Below are 21329 nucleotides of genomic sequence, written 5' to 3' on the forward strand. Positions count from 1 at the left end.
ACAGAGGCACCTTGTGGGTGTGATGTTTGGTTTGCCACTAGTATGGTAGCTACCTGTAGGGTTGTGTGGAGCCTGCAAGAGTTGAAATTGGAGAGGAACACATACAGCAACATTGCAGCAAAGCATTGACACCCTGAATGCAGCTGAATAATATGATGAACTCCCCATAAATTTTATACCCTTTCCCCACCTCAATCTAGAGGTCTAGCCCCGATGTGCTGATAGCTACCTGATCTCTGGAATGGGCCTAGAAACTCGTTCATTATACTGAGTAGCATTAGTTTTGTTTCTTTAAATGTCTTTGGTGTGTCTAAGGTTGTTTTCCTTCCTAATGTTAAATATGTAATTGAAAATTGCACAGCATTGATATTTTAAAAGATAATTTGAGTTCTATATACAAAACAAACTATATATAACTGTGATACACAATATTTAGCATATTTACATTGTTTATAAATAGTAGCTAGTATTTTGCCTTTGTATTCCCTTTTTAAACTAATGAGAAAATATAGGAATAAAAGCGTGTGATACTGTTACATGAGCTCACTAGAAATGCACTGATTTGTGATTTCCTACTGTGAGTTCCTTGATCTTTTCGCAGCAGTGAACATATATAGTCTCACATCATAGCAGTGTCCCATCTTCCTTGGTATCTTTTCACCATTGCAGTAATATCCTGATGGAACCTCTTACCATGCTACTCACTCACTCCTAAGTTTTCATGAAAAAATCCAAATGCGAATGCAAAAAGTGCACCTTTAATGGCATTCTACATCCTAAGTTCTCTTAACTTTCCAAAGGGTTTGCTATGAGCTGCATGTAGTTTGGCTCATCGTTATTACCAGGGAATCCATTAACTATATCTCAAAATGCACACCATGCCTCTCTTTCGACATCACTTGCATTCTCAAGTTGCACTGATTTCAACATTTTCTTTATTTGCGGAACAGTAAATATACCACCCTTAACTTTGGCCTCTAATAGCTGTGGAAAGAGAAGAGGAGTCTTGAAATACTTTTCCACCATAATCTGATGCTTTCACAAACTGACCAAACCAAGCTTTATATGAAGTTGGGGTAGCAACACTTTGGCAGGCTGTACAAGAGGCTGTCTAATAACCTTGAGTTTTCCTGGCTGCAAGTCATCTTGAGGGGGCCACTCCTTTTTCTGGTAGTGTTCATTATTATTACAACTGTCCCATAGACAAAGAAAACATGAATACTTAGTGTATCCACCCTGTAATCCAAGTAAGAAGGCAAGCATTTTAAAATCACAAACATCCTATTCATACTCATCATAATTTAACTTCAGAAGAAGAAGGAATAGATACTGATTCCCATTATGTAATAAAACTGCTTTGAGGCTTTTTGTAGAACTATATGAACAGCCACCATTGTTCAGAGTTGTGATCAATTCCAATAGCTGTAAATAAGCCATTAATATCTTCACAGAAGCAGAGAATCTCACTTACATCAAAGTATACTTCGAATTCCTTATGGAGCTTTTTGTATACTGTTAATCTACAGTCCTCCCCCAACAGATTCCAGTTTCTCACCTTTCTCACCATACACCAGGTAGGGTTTCCCCTGTCAGTCATGGTGCCTCGTGAATGCTCTCCACTCTCCTCTGTCTGCAAATAACTCCGTCTCCTCAACGTGGTCTAGTGTCTCCCCTTGGGCAGCCACTGCTTCACGTATCCCATCTTTCCATCGCTTCCTTGGCCTTCCGACGGGTCTTTTACCAGCTGGATTCCATTTGTTGTATTTCAACGGTCCTCTATTTTCCTCCATTCGCACGACATGCCCATATCATCTTAACTGAGCTCTTTCGATAAAATGTAGTATTGGTTCCACGTCCAACTCTTCCCTTATGTCATCATTCCTTAGCCTATCTCTATGTGTCACTCCCCATCGCCTTAGTACTCTCATCTCAGCCACCTGTACTTTACTTTTTAATTTTCTTGTCAGCACCCAGCACTCACAACCATATACTAGTAGTGGTCTCAGTATACTCTTATATATAAGTATTTTAACTCTGGTAGATATGTGTTTTTCTTTAAATAGAGGGTACATTAGCCCAACATTTTGTGAAAACTTGGCTATTCGATTGTTTATTTCAAATTCCATACTGCATTTTTCGTTTATCATCACTCCCAAGTATTTGAAGTTGTCTACCAGCTCCAGTACAGCATCTCCCAATCTTGATGCTAAAAGCTCGTCATGGACCAAGTCCATGATGAGCTCCAGTCTGGATGCTAAAAGCTTGTCATGGACCAAGTCCATGATGAGCTCAAATTCATGTTGATTTGGAAAGTGTGGGCAGATACTCAGTCTTGGCTCAAAATTTTCATCCATTTCTTCATTGTCACAACCTTCTCACTCTCCTGATGAGACCTCTATCATATCTTCAACTTGAAAAAAAAAAAAAAAAAAATGATGCATTTATTAACTGGGACATAATATGAATTGTATGTGAAATTGCCTGATAAAAAACATGGCTAGATATTTTATATTGATTCTGTTAAAAATAGAGTTCACAATTTGGTAAGATTTACTTATATTTTCTGGTGGCCATGGAACCAGTAAGGTATCATCATGTGAGACAGGTGCAGTAGAGACTAAAATGCTGGGGATATGGGAGGGATTTTCTTCCTGTGGCTTTAATGTACATTGGTATGTCAATCATGCAAAAGTAGTAATCATCATGATGATTTTTTGGCTCTCACCAAACTCTCTGCACAGCGAATGGCATTGCTTTTCTTGCACCTGTCAGCCATGCATCTTAATTTGATTGACAACTACCAAATATCACATGAGTGGCCCATGGTTTTTCTTGGTCACCAATACTCATTCCAAAGTACAGTCTCTAAGCAATCCAGTACTTTGCACCTTTCACAATTTTATGTGATACATGTTCAGGTCCAACATAGAAACCACACAGATAACTGAATGAATCTGGTGAATTCCTGCATCCTGTTGTAGCCATGGTCAAGAATGTCAATATTTATAGGGTAATTGTAAGTGACAATTGTTAGTGTATTTTCCCATACCTCGTACACTTCTTTATACAAGTACATATTTTGAATCAGTGCAAATTTTTGTTTAAGAAAAAAAGAGAGAGAGAGAGAAATCTTTTGTCAAACATTTTTACCCAGTGTCTCGCACTTACATCCAGCATATCTACACCACTTTAATTTTTTGCTGTTCACATAAGGTCAATATTCTATCACCTTCCCTCCCATACCATCTCCTAGTAGGTGACATTCAAACAGTTTGAGTTCTGAACACATGTCCAAAGTGCACAAAATCCACAAATAACACTTATACATCAGTCCAAACTGTACATGCAACTCCTGGGTCCATCTCACATGCATTAAACAGTACACAAGGAATTAGATCTGCAGCCAACACATCCACACACATGCACACCCTAAAACATGCAAAAATAAAACTGTTATACTATTGGCAGAAATTATAACTGGTCTGGTTGTATCACCTCAGACTGGACTTGGAGAGGTAATGTCCTTTTTGCCTTGAAAAGTGGACTAAATGAGGTAATGGACACCTGCAGTGGTTGGACTCTCTATTTAGGTTATATATTTGTAATGCAGAATTTCAATCCAACTTGTTCATTGTGTGAAGATGCACATTAGATATTACCACTGCTGTAACTATGTTGTGAAATTAAACTATTGTTAGATGTACTGTATAATATATTAAATGCATCCAATTGAATTGTTCACCATGTTCAAGATAAAGAACAAAGTGATGAAATAAATATAAATCTTAGAATATGATACTGCAAAATTTCTTCTTAGTATAAAAAAGATTGCCTTTGCAAGGTTTAAATTTTTATCTCATAAAAATCAGTTGAAAACTAAACATTGTATAACATCTACATAAGCAGAACTAACATTGTTATTGATGATACAGATAACTAATATATCTGTATACTTGTTTCTGAAAAGTAACCTTGCCAAACTAGTGTCTACAGGAGCAGGTATAAATGGGCTCTACAGTGAGCACAAGTGAAGATAATGCTAGAGGAAATATTATTAGTTAATTTTAACATTTAGTAGTTCATGAGGTGCTCATTGAAATTATACTTTTAGATGTCCACACACATGGTTAATGAGTGAAAAAGTAGGAGATAAGGGAAGGAGAGAGAAAGAAGGAGAGGGAGAGAGGTATGGTGGGGCTAGGGAGGTAGACAGAGAAAGAGAGATGCGGTGGATGGGAGAGAAAGAGATTGAGTGGGGAGGGATAGAGGAAGAGAGAGATATGGTGGTGGGGGCAAAAGATAGATATGGTGGAGGGGCAAAAGATAGATATGATGGGAGGAAAAGATTGAGAGGGGGAGGGATAGAGAAAGAGAGTATGGCAGTGGAGGGGAATATGGTTGGGGTGAAGGGAGAGAAAAAGGGTGGGGATAGAGAAAGAGAGAGAAATACAACTGAGGGAAGGATAGAGAGAAAGAGAGATATGCCATGGAGAGGGATAAATAGAGATGTATATGTCAGGAAAGAGATATGGTGGGGGGGTAGGGATAGATCCCTATCTCTCATTCTCCTTTGCCATATTCTCTATCTCTCCTCTCTCTCTCCCTCCCTCCCTCCTTCCCTCTCCCTCCCTCCCTCCCTCCCTCCCTCCCTCCTTCCCTCTCCCTCCCTCCCTCTCTCCTTCCCTCTCCCTCCCTCCCTCCCTCCTTCCCTCTCCCTCCCTCCCTCCCTCCTTCCCTCTCCCTCCCTCCCTCCCTCCTTCCCTCTCCCTCCCTCCCTCCCTCCTTCCCTCCTTCCCTCTCCCTCCCTCCTTCCCTCTCCCTCCCTCCTTCCCTCTCCCTCCCTCCCTCTCCCTCCCTCCCTCTCCCTCTCCTTACTCTCCCTCTCCTTACTCTCCCTCTCCTTACTCTCCCTCTCCTCACTCTCTTCTCACTCTCTCCTCTCTCTCTCCCTCCCTCCCTCTCTCCCTCTCTCCCTCTCTCCCTCCCTCCATCATATTTCTCTCTTTCTCAGTCCCTCCCCCACCTCTCACTTGCCCTCCCAGCATTTCTCTCACTCTTATTTGTCCTCACTGCCATATCTCTTTCTCTTCCTCTATCTCTTCCCCCTGCCATTTATCTCTCTCCCTCTCCCCTCTCTCTGCTGCCCATCACAGAGATCACAGGAGAAAATAATGTGGAATTGATCATGATAAAAGTTGAAAATAGTGACATGAAAAGTAGAAAATTTGTGGTGATCTATGTGCCCCTGAAAACATGTTCTTGGAAAAAGTGATCATTCCAAAATGTTGGAAGACACAAGGCATACATTAAATGAAATGCTGAAAGGAGGAAATCTAGTAATTATGGGTGATTTTAACTCTAAAGAAATATGTTGGGAGGAGATGACAGTGAAGGGTGGAGAGGACCTTTGGGGAAACATACTACTGGACATGACCATTGAATACACAATGACTCAATGGGTAAAAGAAAATACCAGCTATAGAAGTAACAAAGAACTGTCAAGTGTAGGCTTTATATATACATCAGAACCTGAAATTGTGGATAAAATTGAATACAAGACACCAATTGGGAAGAGTGCACACATACTCCTTGAGCTCAAACTAAAAGAGGAAATATATATGGGGAGAAATGAGAAACACAGAAAAGGAAGACTGATGTATAACTAAATGGATTTTAGGAAACTTAGAAGGTTCTTTCAAAAAGCAAGTTAGAAAAAATCATTAATGAAGAAACATAGTGGAAGAGAAATTACATACATCATACATATACCAAGGCTTTTTCCCCCTTACAAGGGAGGTAGCCAAAAAGGAAAAGGCACAAAATCACTCCCACCCATTCCATCCCTGAATACACTCCACATCCCTCCACCCTCCCTCTTTTCTTTGCACCTCCTGGATGACGGGTCATCCCTGCACCTTGTCCACTGCCCTGGGTCAGAAGCAGTGTCGCAAGACACAGCACATCCACAGCAAGGCCGCTTCATTAAATCGGCGACCCCCCTCTCCGTCCCCTTATGCATAAAAGGAGAAGACAGGGAGAAATCCCTTCGGGCTGCATCAAATTTTGCTCACACATACTACCTCACCCCCCCATTCCCCCACCCATAACACCTCATGCATCACAACATCATCCATATACAACCATTCTCCATTCACCCCTGTCTTCTGTCCTCTCCCGTCCTTCCTCAACAGACATTCCCCTCTTCCCCAAAGCCCCCTTCACCCCATCCATCCACCTCATCCTAGGACGTCTCCTCATGTTCACTCTCTCCACATCTGCCTTCCATACCTCTTTTACTAGTTTTTCTTCACTCATTCTTTCCATGTGTCCAAACCATCCTAATACTCTTTCATCAACCCTATCTCCCAACTATATTCCATACCTCTTTTACTAGTCTTTCTTCACTCATTCTTTCCATGTGTCTAAACCATCCTAATACTCTTTCATCAACCCTATCTCCCAACTCCCTTTCCACCCCTGTTCTCCTCACCTCCTCATTTCTCACTCTATCTAGCCTAGTAACCCCCATCATACTTCTCAGACACCTTATCTCAAACACATTCAAACTCCTTCTCTCTTCCTCTTCTATGTTCCAGGTTTCTGCCCCCATACAGTGCTGTTGGCAGAATCACTCCTTCATACAGTCTCCTTTTAGCATCCAGTCCCAAATGTCTATTCCTCATTACACTCTTTAACCCCTTCCATACGGTGCCGCACACGTAGGCGTCATGAGGAGCAAGTGGATTCGCGACGCTGCCATATCGGCGTCTTGATTATATTTATTGTAGTCGCCCCTGTGTTTTTACATTCTCCCAAATGCGCCCTTAATCCCATTCTCTGTGGTTTTCAAAATTCGCGGGTGAAAGAGAGAACGATCGATATAAGCGGCGACTATATTTTATGATGCGAATATTATTTCGTTACGTCGTACGGCTGGCATTGGCTGCTGCCCGCGAGATTTAAGTCCCGTATTGAAGTGGTTAATCCACCAAGGCAATTACTCGCTTCTCTCAATCTACATTCTACCTCCACCTTCACTCCACCTTTTCCTGCCACATTTGCACCTAAGTATCTAAAACTATCCACTTCCTCCAGTCGCTCTCCCTTAATGCTCACTTCCAGTCTACTGCCACTTTCACCCCTTGTACATCTCATCACCTTACTTTTACCCACATTTATCTTCAGCTTTCTTCTATCACATACTCTCCCAAACTCTGTCACCAACTTCCTCAATCCCTCCTCCGATCCTGCCACAAGCGCAGTGTCGTCCGCAAACAACAGCTGGCTCATCTCCCACTTTTCTCCATATTCTTTAATCATCTCCAATCCCTGACCCAGTACCCTTGCATTTACCTCTCGCACTACCCCATCCATGTATAAGTTGAACAGCCAGGGCGACATAACGCAACCTTGACGAAGTCCCACCTTTACCTCGAACCACTCTCCATTTCTAATTCTGACACAAGCTCTAATACTCTCATAAAAACTCTTGACAGCTCCCAGAAGCTTTCCTCCTATCCCGTATATCTGCATAACCTCCCACAGTGCCTTTCTGTCTACCCTATCGTAAGCCTTTTCCAGATCCATAAAAGTCCAAAAAACATCCTTCCCCTTTCCTATAGCTTTCTCACATATCTGTCTTACCACAAAGATCTGATCTACACAACCTCTACCTGTTTTAAATCCACACTGTTCCTCACCAATTACTCCCTCTGTTCCTCTCCTAATCCTCTCAATCAAGATCCCCCCATAAGCCTTCCCAACTACACTTAACAAGCTAATCCCTCTGAAACTACTACATTCACACTTGTCCCCTTTTCCCTTGTAAAGAGGAACTATACAGGCACTCCTCCAGTCCTCCGGCACTCTACCCTCTCTCCAGCAAACATTAAATAACCTCACCAGCCAGTCCATCACTGTACCTCCTTTTTTTAGACATTCTGCATGGCATCCATCCAGACCAGGTGCCTTACCTGCTTTCATCATCTTAACCCCTTCCATACGGTGCCGCACACGTAGGCGTCATGGACTTAGATCTCGGTGGCAGCAGCCAATGCCAGCCGTACGACGTGTCGTAATAATACTCGCATCATAAAATATAGTCACCGCTTATATCGATCGTTCTCTCTTCACCCGTGAATTTTGATAACCATAGAAAATGCGATTACAAAAGAATTAGAAAGAATGTCATTATGGAGGGGCGACTACAATAAATATAATCAAGACGCCGATATGGCAGCCTCGCGAATACACTCGCTCCCCATGACGCCTACGTGTGCGGCACCGTATGGAAGGGGTTAACAACTGCCTTCACTTCATCCTTCCTTATTTCTCCTCCATTTTCCTCACTCATCACTCTCATTTTCTTAGCATTTCCCACTGCAGCTATCTTTCCCTCACTATCCTCCTTCACATTTAGCAACTCCCTAAAATATTCTGCCCATCTTCCCCTTACTGCCTTCTCTTCCATTATCATCTCTCCATCTGCACCTCTCTACAAAAAAAAAAAAAAAAAAAAAAAGCTGTACATCAAGTGCTGGAATAACAAAAAATGTAGTGAGGCAAAAGATAGAAGAGACAAAGCTTGGAAAAGATGGAAAAAAGAAAAAACTGAAAGTGGCAAATATATATCAAACTAAGAAATGATTTTGTAAAAATACACAGAAAAAACAAACTGAAAAAGACAATAGACAAATGTAAAGGACAATAGACAAATGTAAAGATCACCCTAAATTATTCTATTGATATGTGAATAGTAAACTAAAAAATAAACAGGAAATAGTAAGACATTGTCAAGGGAACATGGAATACACAGAGGATTTAGAAATGGCTGAAATTATGAACAAACATTTCAAATTTGTGTTCACTAAAAAAACATACACAATTGGGACGAAGGAAGGGGAGAAAGATACCTCCCAGTGAGGGAAATAATTGTGACACAGAAAGGAATAAGGGACCAAATAATGAACCTTGATCACATGGCTTGGATGGAATTGCAAACTGGATACTAAAAGAATATATAGGTGAACTAATAGACAAAATATATTAGATAATAGATTGCTCAAAGAAGGAAAGGTCCCAAAAGATTGGAAAAATGCCAATATACCAAAGGGGAATCAAGGAAGACCCAACAATCTATAGACCGGTCTTCCTTACAAGTAAATGTAATATACACCTTTTACTGTTTTTGCTTTGGGACATTTATCCACTCCTTTGTAGATTTTCATAAGAATCATCCATCTGGAGAACAATATACTAAATCTGAGACGGTTCAGATTTAGACAGGGAAGATGTGCCACAAATTTGATCTGTTTATATTCAATGTTAACCCCTTCCATACGGGGCCGCACACGTAGGCGTCATGGGGAGCGAGTGTATTCGTGAGGCTGCCATATCGGCGTCTTGATTATATTTATTGTAGTCGCCCCTCCATAATGACATTCTTTCTAATTCTTTTGTAATCGCATTTTCTATGGTTATCAAAATTCACGGGTGAAGAGAGAACGATCGATATAACCGGTGACTATATTTTATGATGCGAGTATTATTACGACACGTCGTACGGCTGGCATTGGTTGCTGCCACCGAGATCTAAGTCCATGACGCCTACGTGTGCGGCACCGTATGGAAGGGGTTAATAGATATAATGCAAGAAAGGGATGAATGGGCAGACTGTGCTTTCCTGGATTACAAAAGGTGTTTGATAAAGTACCACACACAAAAAATTATTAAGAACTCTCAAAACAACAGGAGGTATACACAAAAAACTATTGAAATTGGTGGAAGATTTCTTTCATGGAAGAAAAATGAGAGTGGTGCTCAGAGATAAAACCACTACTTGGGAAGAAATGACTCGAGTCCCACAGGGTTCAGTAGTGGCTCCAATAATGTTTGCTATACAGGTAAACGTCGACTTACGATGGCCGCGACTTACGATTGTTCGACTTTACGATGACGACGACGACGACGACGACATGATAATTTAACCCCTTCCATACGGTGCCGCACACGTAGGCGTCATGAGGAGCAAGTGGATTCGCGACGCTGCCATATCGGCGTCTTGATTATATTTATTGTAGTCGCCCCTGTGTTTTTACATTCTCTCAAATGTGCCTTGAATCCCATTCTCTGTGGTTTTCAAAATTCGCGGGTGAAAGAGAGAACGATCGATATAAGCGGTGACTATATTTTATGATGCGAGTATTATTACGTCACGTCGTATGGCTGGCATTGGCTGCTGCCCGCGAGATTTAAGTTCCGTACTGAAAATACATATTATAGTGTTTGAATATGGTAAAAAGGATAAAAATAATTAAATAAACTACTGTACATGTTTAATAGGCTATATTCAGTATCTCTGGTGGTTAATATACAGGTAGGCTAGGTACAGTGACCACGGAACAGTGATACACAAATTGGGGATCGACTTACGATGAAATCGTCTTACGATGGCTCTATCGAAACCTAATGCCATCGTAAGTCGACGTTTACCTGTATATGTAAATGTGTATGAAGGTGTGGAATGTCACATGAACTTCTTTGCAGATGACGCAAAACTACTAAAGAAAGTACAGAAAAAAATTGTGAATCATTACAGAGAGATCTGAATAAGGTCTGGGAATGGAGTCAGAAGTGGGAAAAAGAAAAAACAAAGACTAATAATAAAAAAAAAGCTAAAGAAAAAAAATGAGAAAAGAACGGAAACTGAGACAACACAGTTCTATTAGAGAGTGTTAGATTTGAGACAGAAAAAAATTGTATATTCAGGAAACAAAAATGAAAAGAGAATGGCATAGAGGGAACAAAAAACTAAAAATGGCTTATACCAACGTAGATGGATTAATCTCAGGATTGAATGAACTAAACGATTACCTGTCAGAAGCAAAACCAGACATAATGGGAATTGTGGAGACAAAATTATGGGGTCCACTAGTACCAGTGTTGGTCATGGATTATATAATCACTGGCTTAGAAATAGGAAGGAGAAACAAGGTGGAGTCATGTTCCTAGTTAAGAAAAACTTGACAAAAGTTACATATAGAGAGAACAAGGTAAAGGTGATCTCAATAAGAGTTGAAGAAAGTGACATGAAAAGCAGAAAGTTTGCAGTGATTTATGTGCCCTCAAAAATGAGGTCTTGGAGAGATTATTCCAAAATGTTAAAGGATACAAGAACTTCACTAAACAAGTTGCTGAAGGATGGAAAAAAAATGGTACTCATGAGAGACTTTAATTGCAAAAAAATATGTTGGGAACAGATGACAGTGAAAGGTGGAGATGATCAATGGGGAAATGTAATACTTAACATAACTAGAACATAAAATGACAAAGTGGGTAAAAGAAAACACTAGATTTAGACATGATGAAGAACTGTCAAAACTAGATTTGATATTTACGTCAAAACCTGAAATAGACAAAATTGAATACAAGGCACCAATTGCAAAGAATGACCACATACTACTTGAATTAGAACTAAAGGAGGAAATATAAAGAGAAAATGAGAAACACTGAAAGGGAAGACTTATGTATACTAAAATGGACTTTTGAGAAACTAAGGAAATATTTTCTTAAAGTGAACTGGGAAAATTCTACAATAAACACAAGTGGAAGAAAAGTGGATGATTCTTATGAAAATCTATAAAGAAGGAGTGGATAAATATGTCCCAAAGCAAAAACAGGAAAATGTGTACATTAAGTTCAGGTTTAATAAAAAAGGTGTAGAGAAATGAAAGACAAGAGATAAAGTTTGGAGAAGATGGAGAAATGACAAAAAACCTAGAAAGCAAATACATATTAATCAAAAGAATGAATATGGAAAAATATGCAGGGAAGAAAAAAGAAACTATGAAAAAGACATAATAAAAAAATGTAATGATCAGCCAAAACTATTCTATAGATATGTAAATGGTAAACTAAGAAATAAACAGGAAATAGTGAAACTATGACAGGGGAATGCAGAATACACAGAAGATACAGAAATGGCGTAAGTCATGAACAAATACTTCAAGTTGGTTTTTACTAGAGAAAAAATGCAAAAATGGGATGAAGGGAGAGAAAAAAAAATGAAGGAAATAAGAGTAACACAGAAAGAAATAATGGATCAAATAATGAACCGTGATGTCAGGAAATCGCACAGCCCAAATGGAATAGCAAATTGGATATTAAAAGAATGTAAAGGACAAATAGACAAAATATATAACATAATAATTTACTCGCTCAAAGAAGGAAAATACCAGAAGACTGGGAAAATGCTGATATTGTACCAATTAATAAAGGAAGAAATAAAGAAGACCCATCAAATTACAGACCAGTTTCCTTTACAAGCACAGTAGCTAAAATCCATCATATCCAAAGATGTCGCAAAGGAATGGAAGCTAGCTAAAATTACTCCCATATCCAAAAATTGTGACAAAAAGAAACCAAATAACTACAGGCCTATAAGCTTGACTTCAATCATAGGAAAAATGAGAATATCATTTAGAAGGTAACAGTTTGATAAATGATAGCCAGCATGGATTCAGATGGAAACATTCTTGTGTGACTTGAATTCTACAACACAGTCATCTCGAATTATGACAAAAGAAACAACATAAATATAATATATCTAGACTTTGCAAAAGCTTTTACAAGAAATATAAGTGCTGAGGTGTACCTAATGACTATCAGTTATGTTATAATACAGAGATTTAAAAAAGACAATAAAAATTAAAATTACAATATGAAATGAATATCACTGATAAATCCAAAGAGAATCTCAAAGAATTCTATAGTTACATTAGAGATATAAATGTTATTAGGAATCGCGTTGGCCCACTATTATCTGCTGACAGTCAACTTGAATATTCAAATTAAGAAATATGTCCACAAAAGGCTACTTACTAAATTAGCTTCACACAGAGTATGTGGTAGCCTATTTTGGACTAGTAATTGGTTGTATGATCGAAAACAGTGAGTTTTAAATGGCAAAACTTCTAGATGGAAAAATGTTATGAGTGGAGTTCCTCAGGGTTCTGTTCTTGGGCCACTTCTATTCATAGTATATATAAATGATATAGACCATGGACTAAAATATACTGTCTCCAAATTTGCTGATACAAAACTATGTGGAATGACAAATGATCACTTAAATCAATTAGATATTCAAGAAGATTTAGATAAATTATAGCAATGGTCTGAAAAGTGACTAATGAAATTTAACACAAGTAAATACAAGGTTATGCACATAGGTAAAAATAACAGTAAATATGAGTACAAGTTATTTGGAAATTCGTTAACAAAAATGGATAGTGAAAAGGATCTCGGCATAATTATCAGTAACGATCTCAAATCATCTAAGTAGTGTATTTCAGCCTCTGAGAAAGCAAATAAGATTCTAGGACTGATTGTGCAATCTTTTGATTTCAAAAGTCCATCTCTCATTAACAAATTATATGAATCATTAGTTCGTCCACATATGGAATATGCGGTTTCCATATGGTCATCGAACCTCATTAACCCCTTCCATATGGTGCCGCATACGTAGGCAGCATGAGGAGCAAGTGGATACGCGAGGCTGCCATATCGGCGTCTTAATTATATTTATTGTAGTTGCCCCAGCGTTTTTACATACTCTCTAAACTGTCTTTAATCACATTTTCTATGATTATCAAAATTCATGGGTGAAAGAGAGAACAATCGATATAAGCGGTGTCTATATTTTATGATGCGAGTATTATTACGACACGTCATACGGCTGGCAGCGGCTGCTGCCCGCGAGATTTAAGGCCCGTACTGAAGAGGTTAAAGACATTGACAGATTGGAAAAAATACAATGGTGAACCACAAAACTGATTCCAAATATAAAAAATAAATCATACAAAAAATTACTAAAACATATGAATTTGTTTTCTCTAAAAAAGCGTAGACTCAGAGGTGACTTGGTACAGGTCTTTAAGATTTGAAGGGAATTGACATCAAAAGTGATAAAATTTTCACAATGAGAATCTGACAAGAAATAATGGTCTCAAACTGTTAGGAAATAGATTTAATTTGAAAGTGGGTAAGAACAACTTTGACAACCATGTAGTTAATGAATGGAATAAACTTCCTGCAGAGGCAGTGCAATGTAGTTCAATACGAAGCTATAAGATTCGTTTAGATAAACACCTAAACAAGATGCTGTAATGACTGTCATTTATTTTATATTATTTATTTTACCTAGTTGTAATATACGGGAAGGGTGCTATGCTCGTGGTGACCCGTCTTTGTATCTCTCCGCATCAAGTTTTATCTTAAAATCTTTTATAGTGTTTGCACATACTGTTTCATTGTCTAATTTGTTCCATGTATTTATCGCTCTGTGTGGGAAGCTGTTCCTTTTCAAGTTTTTTCTATAGCTGTTCTTTTTCAGTTTTTTTCCGTGTCCTCTCGTTTTACCGTTGTTTAAAACTTCCATTCCTTTCATTATTCTGTAGATAGTCAGCAAATCTCCTCTTTCTCTTTGTTCCAAAGTTGGTAAATTCAATTTGGACAGTCTTTGCTCATATGTTAGTTCGGTGAGAGTTGGTGCTAGTTTGGTTGTTGCTCTTTGTATTCTTTCTAGTTTCTTAATATTCTTTTTGGTACTGGGTGTCCAAAGTGATGCTGCGTACTCAAGTTTTGGTTTTATTAGTGTAGTTAGTATTTTCTTTATCATTTCTTCATCCAAATAAGCAAATGCCATTTTGATTGACCTCAATAAATTGTAGGTTTCTCCGAATATTTTATTTATATGCTTGTCTGGTTTCATGTCCTTTCCAATCATCACTCCAAGATCTTTTTCCGAGTTTGCTTTTCTGTTTACTTTTTCTTCCCCAATTCTGTAATCTTTTGATATTCTGTTTTTACTCTTTCCAAATTCCATTATACTACATTTCTTTATATTAAATTTTACTTCCCACTTTTGAGTCCAATTCCAGATCGTGTCCAGATCTTGTTGCCATGAGTTGCAGTCCTCTTCTGTTTTTACCTTCTTTAGTAGTTTTGCATCATCTGCAAAGAAATTCATATAGCACTCCACACCTTTATTCATGTCATTAATGTATACGGCGAACATGATCGGGGCCAGTACTGATCCATGCGGGACACCGCTTTTTACTTCTTCCCAGTTGGAGAATTTTTCTCCAATTACAACTCTCATTTTCCTCCCAATCAGGAAGTCTTTTTTCCATTCCAATAATTTTCCTCTGACGCCACCTTTTGACTCTATCTTCTTTATAATTTTCTTATGTGGTACCTTATCGAATGCCTTTTGCAGGTCCAGAAAAGCACAGTCCACCCACCCATCTCTTTCCTGTATTATGTCTATTAATCTTGAGTAGAAGCAGATCAAATTTGTTGTACATGATCTCCCTTGTCTGAATCCAAATTGATTTGGATTCAGTATAGATTTTTCTTCCAGGTACTTAATCCATCTGTTTGTGACAACTTTCACAAATTTTTGCTATTGTGCTTGTTAGTGAGATTGGTCTGTAGTTAGATTGATTTTCCTTATCACCTCCCTTATAATTTGGTACGATGTTTGCCTTCTTCCAGTCCAATGGCACTTTTCCTTCTTTAAGTGAGGATTTAATTATATTATATATTTTGTCAGTTAATTCTTCCATGCATTCTTTCAGTATCCAGTTTGTAATTCCGTCTGGGCTATGTGATTTTCTGACATCAAGGGTTTTAATTTGGTCACTGATTTCTTTTTGTGTTACGATTATTTCTTTCATTGCTGGGGATAATTCTCTCTCTTTTTCTACACACTTACTAAGTATTTCAGTGGCTTTGACCCATCGTTTTTCGCTCATATTTCCGAAATAACCATTCACATCAGTATGATATATTAGCACAACCTAATTCACACCCGGCCATAATTTTTGACATTAGAGTGCATTTACAAGTGTATTTAATTACGGCGTTTACTCTTGATATTAAGTGTGTCGTAGCCGACACCCGTGAAGTAAATCGAACAGGTGAAGTTGTGACGTCATCACAAACTACCTCGTGTATCCCAACTTCACTTGTTCGATTTACTTCACGGGTGTCGGCTACGACACACACAATATCAAGAGTAAACACCGTAATTAAATACACTTGTGAATACACTATAATGTCAAAAATTATGGCCGGGTGTGAATTAGGCTGTGCTAATATACCATGCTGATGTGAATGATTATTTCGGAAATATGAGCGAAAAACGATGGGTCAAAGCCGCTGAAATACTTAGTAGGCGAGTTTTCTATTGTGAATACTGATCTGAAGTGGTTCATAATTTCAGCCATTTCCAGTTCTAATGTATATTCCTTTTTGTCTTGGCACAGCTTTTCTATTTCTTGTTTGTTTTTCAGTTTTCCATTTACATACTTGTAAAATGGTTTGGGTTCTTCCTTACATTTATCTATTATCTTTTTTTCGTAGTTTCTCTTTTCATCTCTGTGTATTTTTACATATTTGTTTCTTAGTTTGATGTATGTTTGCTATTTGCTTGTTTTCTTGTCTCTTTTCCATTTTTTCCAAGCTTTGTCTCTTTTGTCCTTAGCTTCACTACATCTTTTGTTGTATCAGCTTTTTATGTATGTTTTTTCTATTTTTTGTTGTACATGTTTATTCACTCCTTCATTATAAATTTCTTTTAGTATGTTCCATTTTTCTTCTATCCCTGTATCTTCGTTTTGAAATTTTTCCCAGTTTGCATTGCAAAAGAATGGTTTAAGTTTCTCTAATTTTGTCCTGTTATACATTGGTCTTCCAATTCTATGTTTATTGTTTTTGCTTTGATCCATTTGTTCTTTCAATTCCATATCTATTAGTATGTGGTCACTTTTTCCTATCGGAGTTTTGTAATAAATTTTTTCGACAATCTCAGGTTCTGTCATAAGTATTAAGTCTAATTTTGAGGGTTCTTCATTTCCTCTATATCTAGTATTTTCTCTAATCCACTGGGTCATTGTGTATTCAATGGTCAAGTCAAGGAGGACATTGCGCCAGTGTTCCTCTCCTCCCTTCTGTCATTTCTTCCCAACATATTTCTTTTGAATTAAAGTCACCCATAATTACTGTATTTCCTCCATCTTTCAGTATTTCAATTAATTCATCTTTTGTATCGTCTAGTAACTCAGAATGATTCCTTTCTGTCCAGGCTTGTGTTTTGGGGGGCACATATACCACTGCAAATTTTCTTTTCTTCATTTGTTTGCCTTCGACTTTATCATAATTGATTCCACATTATTTTTTCCTTCAGTTATTTTTGTTACATTTAAATCTTTCTTGGTCAAAATTAGAACTCCATCCTGTTTGTTCTTTCTATTTTTTGTCCAACAATTGTATAAAACTTGTCCCACAGTGTTGGGTGTTAGGGTATACTTTAATTTAGTTTCCACTATTCCCATTATGTCTGGTTCTTGTTTGTTATTATTTGTCTGTTTATTATTATTTGCTTAATTTTCATTTATTATTAGTTACCTTTCGATTATTATTTACTATTTACCTGTTTGTTTATTATTTAGCTATACCTATGCATTTACTTATTTTATTATATTGTTATGTGTATATATCTATATATATATATATTATAAATATATATATTTTTTTTTCATCCAACATAAAGTTGGTACAAAGGAAGTAAAAAAGTTAGCTCAGAAAGGGACCTAGGAGTAATTATCAACAAAGACATTTCACCAGACAAGCATCTCAAGAAAATAGTCCGAGAAACCTTCAATTGACTAAGATCAATGAAAGTGGCCATTGACCACTGGGATGAGGAAATGGTAAAGAAAATATTAGATCGCACTGATAAAACCAAGATTATGCTGAGACACAATGGACACTTAGCACAAAAAAAATATATAAAGAAATTAGAAAGAATCCAAAGACCAATGACAAAGATGGCACCAACACTTTCTAAATTGACAAACAAACAAAGATTGTCCAAACTGAAACTACCAACCCTGGAACAAAGAAGAGAAAGAGGAGATCTACTGGGCATTTACAGAATCATGAAAGGCATGGAAGTCCTCAACAGAGAAGATTTATTAAAATGGGATAAAAGAAAAACAAGAGGACATGAAAAGAAACTCAAAAAGGATAGTTATAGAAGAGATCTGAAAAAGAATAATTTCCCACACAGAGTGGTGCCAGGACAAATTGGATTAGGCAACAGTGTGTGCAGAAGCTATACAAGAATTTAAGAACAAACTAGATGCTTAAAAATACAAAGATGGGTCACTATGAGCATAGCTCTCTTCCTGTTTAACACAACTAGGTAAATACACAAAAACTCGACCTGGCAAGAAATGATGAGTCCCACAAGGTAATGTATATATATATATATATATATATATATATACACAGGTACTCGTCGACTTACAACCGAGTTCGGTTCTGACAGACAGGTCGTAAGTCGATCTGGATGCAAGTTGGTCTTTATATATATATATATACAGTATATATTACCCTTTAAATATTTTTGTTGTTGTATATATATTGTATATTATATTTAGCATACTGAAATAATCTTAGCATCATTGAACTATGTTGTATAGTATTTCTTAACCTTTTTATAATTTTATCTGATTTTCTTTGGGAAACGTAGCCTAGGCATAAGCATACTGAATAAAATCTTATCATCTTTAACCTATGATATCTAATACTGTATGAGTATTTTCTAACCTTTTTATTATTTTACCATCAGACTTTCTTTAAGGGGGTTAACTCTCATTTCGGTGAAAAATACTCGATTTTGTCAAACTTCGTGTGTGGACTGGTGTGGTGTCCCTGAACACGGCGGGACTGGTTTCCAGACGTATAACGCCACCCTTCTCAGGTAATGGCGGGTTTAAAGGGCCAGAGATTCCCGTCAGCCACGCCCCTTTCTTTGCTATGGTTTGTTTTCCTTGTATTTTGTCGTTTTTGTTGTTGTTTTTGAGAATTTTATACTCTGATATTGTTGTACGATAGGTTAGGCAGCAGTCACCACACTCAGTGCGATCAAAAAAGGGTTCAGCGTATGCGTGCGTAATTTCTCCACGTGCTATCCTGTTTTATACATTTCTTGTTTATAAATTCACTACTCCATAACTAAATATGTCAGATGTGATAGTTGCCGAAGTATTTTGCTCCCTTCTGAACCTGAGAAGTGCAACAATACTCATCTTAGCAAAGGGATTGTAATGCATGTGTACCATTCATTATGTGAAGGATACGGAAGGTTAGGATTGTCACGATTCTCAGCTGGCATGGGTACAAAAGAAATGTAATGAACATCTGCTGCTTACTTCCCAGAAATGGTCAAAGGATTATGTAAGTAGATATGTGCATTTGATACTCTTTGGAGGCACTTTTATGGAGTAGTGAATATATGAACATAAAAATGCTATTTTCTCAAAACTAGTTTTTTCGCACAAAAGTAACTATAACTTCGTGTGTAAATAAGCAATTTTGATCATTCTTATTGGAAAATGATCGTGATACTTATATCCAACAATATTAGTAAATTCATTCTTAACCTACTTAAAATATATCTTTGAAAAATTTTTAAAGTTGTGATTTTGTTTTTTTTTTCATATTTTTCTGTAAGGCTCTTTCTTTTTCACTTATAATTACGAGTATACTAATTTAGGTACATCTGGATGTCTACTAACTGTACACCAAAGGAAATTATTATTATTCTCATACTTTTGGAAAAATAACGTTATTTAAAAAATAACTCAAAATTAAAAGTAAATCGTCTGTAGTGTAAAAATTTCCAAATGGATTTCAATGAAATTTCTGTCACAGATGTATCCTATTCCCCTGCACATTGTGTTAAATTTCCATTGCCTTACATAAAAATATAAGGTCGGGAGGACCGGAAGTGCGTAATCCGATCGAGCGAATCACCGAAAAGATAGTTAACCCCCTTAAGAAACGTATGCATACTGAATAAAATCTTATTATCTTTGAGCTACATTGTTTAATATTCATTAACTTTTTTATAATTTTTGTTAGGAAACGTAGCCTAGGCCTACGCATACTAAATAAAGTCCTGTTATCTTTGACCTACAAATACTTTTTTGTTGGTTACAATAAAATCATTGCAAGGCAAAATTCGGACATTTTTTTTTATTTCAAAACACATTCTTTTCATTTACGTACTGTACCGAAAATATTGTTATTGACAACAGACTAGGCATAAACAAAGTTTACTGTTACATTTTATTAATCGCAAAACATAGAAATACAAAATGCTGTACCGAACATATTGTTATCAACAACAGACTAGGCATAAAAAAGTTTTACTGTTATATGTTATTAATTGCAAAATATATAAAAATACAAAATGCTAGTCAAAATTAGGAATTTTTTGATTCCAAAACACATTCTTTCCGTTTACGTACTGTACCGAACATACTGTTATCAACAAACTAGCCTAGGCATAAAAAAATATTGTTACGTTTTATTAATTGCAAAACATATAGAAATACAAAATGCAATGCAAAATTAGGAAAGATTTTACTTCAAACAAAAAATTGAAAGAATATTTAGCTGGCTGGGATGCTGACGCTGTCAGCAGCCTGCCAAAAGTATCGTACTAGCGTCTCGCGGCGTGCAGAGTAATTGTTCTGCGCTGCCAGACTTAACATTGCAATTCTGTTACTCTATTAAATGTTAAATATTATTGCACTATCTCGTGGTCGTAAAGTCGATCAGTCGTAAGTCGCATAGGTCGTAAGTCGACGACTACCTGTATATACTATATATACACATACACCAAGGCTTTTTTCCCCCTTACACGGGAGGTAGCCAAAAGAAAAAGGCACAGAAACCACTCCCACACATTCCATCCCCTACATACTCCACTCCACTCCACCCTCTCCCCTCCCTCTTATCTTGCCACCTCCTGGATGACGGGTCATCCTTCCATCTTGTCCACTGCCCTGGGTCAAAAGCAGTGTCGCAAGACACAGCACATCCACAGCAAGGCCGCTTCATTAACCTCTTCCATACTGTGCCGCATACATAGGCGGCATGAGGAGCAAGTGGATACGCGAGGCTGCCATATCGGCGTCTTGATTATATTTATTGTAGTTGTCCCTGCATAACTGGCATACTCTCTAAACTGGCTTCATCACATTTTCTATGGTTATCAAAATTCACGGGTGAAAGAGAGAACGATCGATATAAGTGGTGACTATTTTTTATGATGCGAGTATTATGGCGCAACATCGTACGTCTGGCAGCTAATGCTGCCCGCGAGATTTTGGCCCTGAGTGAAGTGGTTAATTCAGCAACCCCCCCTCTCCGTCCCCTCATGCAGAAAAGAGAAGATGGGGAGAAATACTTTCGAG

General features: G+C 37.6%; 1 protein-coding gene across 14 annotated transcripts in view; it reads left to right on the forward strand.

Moving 5' to 3' along the window:
- LOC143038238 (uncharacterized) overlaps positions 1-21329 on the forward strand; it is a 204317-nt gene that overhangs the window by 64263 nt on the left and 118725 nt on the right. The window lies entirely within an intron of this gene.

This window comes from Oratosquilla oratoria, chromosome 2, assembly GCF_046742065.1.
Source record: "Oratosquilla oratoria isolate Oo_2021 chromosome 2, ASM4674206v1, whole genome shotgun sequence".
Lineage (NCBI taxonomy): Eukaryota > Metazoa > Arthropoda > Malacostraca > Stomatopoda > Squillidae > Oratosquilla > Oratosquilla oratoria.